Below are 5,270 nucleotides of genomic sequence, written 5' to 3'. Positions count from 1 at the left end.
AGCAGTAACTATGAATAAATACAAAACAACTAAGAAGTTAGATTTGGGACCATTTACAGAATGTAGAGGTGCACAAACTGAGTTTTCTAATATCTAATATTGATTACCATTTTTGTATCTAACAAGGCAGGGTGTTCGGGTATAGGGTATGAATGGTTCCGTGTATTAAAATGGGTATAAATCTGGAACAGTTTTGTTTATTAAGATCAAAATGCATATCCTATTTATACCATACTGGTAGCGCCAGTTCGGTTTCGGGCATAGAATACCCTGGTATAAAAAACTGGTTCCAGGTACGGGTATACTTTGGCACCTCTAGGTGAAAGTCAGAAAGCCAGTCCGATATAAGTCAAAATGTTTTGACATTTAATGGAACATTTAGATACTCTTTGTGCTTAGGTTCATGGCTAATGTCTAATGGGGTGTTTTTTGGATTTTATATTTGTAATTGTCCAAGTCAAAAGACCAAAGCCCATATTGTATTTGTTATTTAAAAGTTTTACTTATGTATTCGTAATATAATATTATTTGGGTCATTGGGTGGTTGATATAAAAAGAAACTGCTCTATAGACAATAGCCTATAAAAAAAATTTATTTTTAAAAATTAATTAAATTCAAATATCCAAATTACTTGGTTGGTTAACTACTTAATTATTTTATTTAACAACGTTTGAAACTACCCCCAATACCCGAGTAAGCATTCCTGAGACGTGATGTCAACTGTTAATACTGATTTTGACCCTTCAGACCTGACTCACTCAAAAACACTATCAAGAAAGAAACTCGCAACTGAGGAAAAATATCCTTAAGTCAAGTTTTGAACATGAGACCTCAAAGTTCCCAAACTTTTAACCATCACCCCATTACCATATTGTCATTGGACCAAAATGTCAATTGTTGAACTACTTAATTCTAATTTTTTTTTTGTTTCTTTATATGATTAATTATTTTAACGAGTAACTTTTTATAATAGTGGTCAATTTTTTTTAAGTGACTACTAAATCATTTAAAAACTTTTATTTTGGTTTGGTGTCAATTTAGTCATAACGCGTTTTTGTCAAATTCACGTAAGTGACCTTTTCTTTGTTCTTCATAATTATTATTTTTATTATTAGCTTTCTAACTGATATTATGTGTGTGACTTAATAATACTTTTTAAAATTAAAATAATATTATATTCAAAGTTTAATCACAGTTATAAGTTGGACTCACAGTATTTTCATTTTAAGGTTATTTACTTATTTATCCATATTTTATTTTATGTGGGTCTCACGATATATTATATATTAAGCATGACACTTTATGCATCAACATATTATATTATTATTCATCTTAATTTTATGTTGGGCACGTTCTAGCTCACTGCGAAGCTTACATAAAAGAGATTGCAAAGTCGTTATTCAATAGACAATAGCTATATAAATATTGTTTATAAATATTTATATATATCCAAAGTAAATAAAAATCAATTTTTTGCATGAAAATTTTCAATAATGACATAGTAAGACATTAACAATGAGGTTAGTGGAAGATTATGGCCATCGTTGGTAATGATATTTTTAAATATATTAATTGGTTATTAAGTTAACAAGTAGAGTGATAAATATGGTGAGTTATGTCAACCATTTGATAACTTAAAGTCTCAGCTTTTTTTTTTCTTAAATACGAGAAGTTATGAGTATAATTTCTACTGTTCACTACATTTACACACTTCTCGTCCTTGACATGAATGAACTTTAAAAAAAAATAAAATTAATCGGGTGTAAAATGAAATCTTTTATCTAAAGCTAAAAAATAAAACAAAACGAAGTTTCCCACCAACCCACCCATTTCCCACATCATTGTGGCGCCACACTAGAACAGCCATGGTTTTATTTTATCGACATTGGAGACTCATGAATGGACTTCGACTTCCTCCGTATATAGTTTGCATCTTCTAGTTAAAATTTCCTAAAACATTGCTTAGCATATTCTCAATCATCTTTTCTAATAAAAATCGTAAAATAGATTTTTAAGCACAAATTTAACATAACCTCTTAGGTTCATTCATGTCGAAGACTATAAGTGTGCTACTAAAGTGAATAGTAAAGACAATAGTCGAAATTAACCATCCCTGAAAACAATAACTAAGATTTTAGCATAACAATTAACACAAGATTTAAGTTATTTATTAAGTATATTCATATTTTTTAAAAGCACTAATAAACTCTTTATTGTGTTCTCTGTCTAATAACACTTTATATTATACAACATATTAAAATGCAACTTTATAAGTTTTTATTTTGTCATCACGCTTTTGCCATTTAAACTGTTTTTAACAAACTTTCACATCTTCAAACTTTTGTGGTAAGACTTCTAGCTTTTTAATTTCACCCACAACTTTTACACTTCTACAAATTGAACAAAAAATTTAATCTTTCAACATTCAACACAAAAATTTAGACTCTTACAAATCAGTCACAAGAAACTTTTTCACTCTTTAACCCCAAAACCTCAACTTTGGTTACAAAATATTATTTGGACGTTGCCATAATAAACCAAACCGATATTGTCCAAGTTCATGTCGCATCCCTGTTGTAACACTTTGGTTTGAAGCAGCCACAACCTACAAATAGAGGGGTTGGTGTTTTCGGTTTACCGACAAGGTAACCAATGTAAGAGCGAGGTTCTTTCGCATATTAAGTTCGAGCCGTCACAGGTTACAACGTGGTCCTCAGCTTGTTTATATTAATAAGCTCAAATACTTATTACAATGTTGCTTTGGATCTCACCACAATGTCATTATCATAATACAACACATCTATTTATTTTTATATTATTATTATTTTTTATTTTTCGAACGGCAACACAACGCGTCTATAGGTGTACGCATCCTCCGAAATCTGAGTATCTGACACGTAATAAAATCGAAAACAATTAAATATTTACTTCAACAAATATTTTAAACTTATTATTATATCAACTTGTACACTTTGTTATATTAAACACCACTTATTTAAAGAAAAAACGCGGCATTTCACATAAAATAATATATTCTCTTTATTAATATTTAAATTTTAAAGTCAATTTTTCAGTTTATTAAGTTTAGACGCGCTTTGTGGGATCACACCAAAACTTATTATTTATTATTTCCAATTTGAAGATTAAATAAAAGCATATGACACCAAATAACGCGTAAACTATAATGCCACTCATTTATCATAAACACATAAAGTCACAACTCATAAGTCATAAGGTTGTTTCTCATCTCTTTCATTGAAGCTTCTTCTTTTAGAGGGATACAAATGGCTATTTTAACCATTGGTTTTCTAGTTATTTTGTTCATTATTGGTTTTGTTTTAACTCTCTATAGAGTACCCACAAAAAAGGTTGATACTTTATGTCGAATTCGATCTTTGAAGGATGACGATTTATCGAAGAAGGAAGGTGTCGAGTCGGGTTCGAGGGAAAGAAAGGAGGAGTTAAAGAGTGTGTTTGCTACTTTTGACAAGAATAGAGATGGGTTCATTACAAAACAAGAGTTGAGTGACTCTTTGAAGAATATTGGGATCTCAACTAGTGAAAGAGATGTGGTGGAAATGGTTCAAAGAGTTGATGTTAATGGCGATGGCTTGATCGATTTCGATGAGTTTTGTGAGCTTTTCGAGACGATGATGAGGCGAGAAGATGAAAATGGGAAGAAGAATATTGATGTTGATAATGAAGATGGTGATTTGAAAGATGCATTTGATGTGTTTGATGGGGATAAAAATGGGCTCATAAGTGTTGAAGAATTGGGATTGGTTTTGGATTCATTGGGGTTCAAAGAAGGTAGAAAGTTGGAGGATTGTAAGATGATGATAAGCAAAGTTGATATTGATGGTGATGGTATGATCAATTTTCATGAGTTCAAGAACATGATGAGGAATGGTATTAGTCTTATTTCGGTCAATTGATTCGTGTTTCGTTGGCATAAGAAGAACAAGTGTTTTTTTTTCGTATCAAGGACACCACTCGTTGTACCGGTATAACAAAAGAAGAAAAGTCTTGTGGTTTTTTTCGTATTAAGGTCACCACGCGTTAAATCAGTCTAACGCAACATGTTAATGTATAGAAATTAGTGTTTTTGATTTCATTTTTTCCATGTGTGTCTTTAGTCATTTAAACATCATGGTTGTAGTTATGTTACAACTAGATTGTAGTTTACTTTTATGGTATGTAGTTCAAATGTTTTAAGGTTTTCATGTTTGTGAGATTGTTAATTGTATTACTAATCAAAAGTTTGAGATTCAACAACCTCAAAAAGAACATGTTTGGACAATTGGACTTGGAGGCTGTTTGGTAAGTACTGAATCATTAAGTGCTGAATGATTAAGAGGTCTGAATGATTAAGAGGCTCTGAGCCAGTAAGTGCTGAACCAGTTAAGACTGTTTGGTTGTACCTCTGAATAACCATGCAAAATGACTATTTTAGCCCTTTGAACTGTTTAGTGCTGAAAGAAATGTATCTGTTCGGTTAGAGCTAAATAATTATAAAAAGAAACAACAAAATTTGATATGTTCGGTTAGAGCTCTGAATGATAAATAATTATAAAAAAAACAACAAAATGTGATAAGAGATTCCAAAGTACACGTTTCTTCAAAATCCATGGAAACATACTAAAATCCATATAGAAAGTTTGCGTACAAGTTGAATTTTATTCATGGAAACATACTATTCAAATAAAAAGTAATAGAAACCATCATAGGCTCATAGCTATAACTAGTTATAACCCGCGCGATGCGACGAACCCAGTTGCTTCCATGTTCTCTACACATTAGAGAGTGTGCTTGTTAATTATAACTACCAAGTCAAGTCTCCTAACCAAACACCAGCATAACTTCTTTTGATATCTCCATGACTCCATTGACCGTCACTTTTGTTTCACCTTAGCCCATCGGTTGCTTCTCATATATCCGCCTGCAAAAGCCAATTCTAACCGAAAGTAAATTTTGACCAAAAAGTAAATTCATCAACAAAATAACTTCTTTAGTTTGTATTAACGGGTCACCAGTCTTATCACTTCTTTACCAGCAGCATATTAATACAAATTTTCGTCATCATCAATTTGTATGCTATACAACTATCATCTTTTCATAAGAAGCTCCAAATAATGCGTGGAGTTGTTTGGAGCCAAAGGCTATAAAACATAGATAATAATTTCATCTAATTATCATATAAATACAGTAGGAGCTTTAAAGATTTTCTTGTTCCAAGTGCATAAACTTTTTTCAAGATCGAACATAAAAA

The 5,270-nt window shown here is 31.2% G+C and overlaps 1 pseudogene; it reads left to right on the top strand.

Moving 5' to 3' along the window:
* Positions 1-3,212: 3,212 nt before the first annotated feature.
* Positions 3,213-4,222, top strand: LOC143632362 (calmodulin-like protein 3 pseudogene; annotated as a pseudogene).
* Positions 4,223-5,270: the final 1,048 nt, after the last annotated feature.

The sequence above is a fragment of the Bidens hawaiensis genome, unplaced genomic scaffold (assembly GCF_021521415.1).
Source record: "Bidens hawaiensis isolate Kalapana, Puna unplaced genomic scaffold, B.hawaiensis_p1.1 tig00006387_1, whole genome shotgun sequence".
Lineage (NCBI taxonomy): Eukaryota > Viridiplantae > Streptophyta > Magnoliopsida > Asterales > Asteraceae > Bidens > Bidens hawaiensis.
The sequence above is the reverse complement of the archived record's forward strand: the minus strand, read 5'-3'. Positions and strand labels throughout refer to the sequence as shown.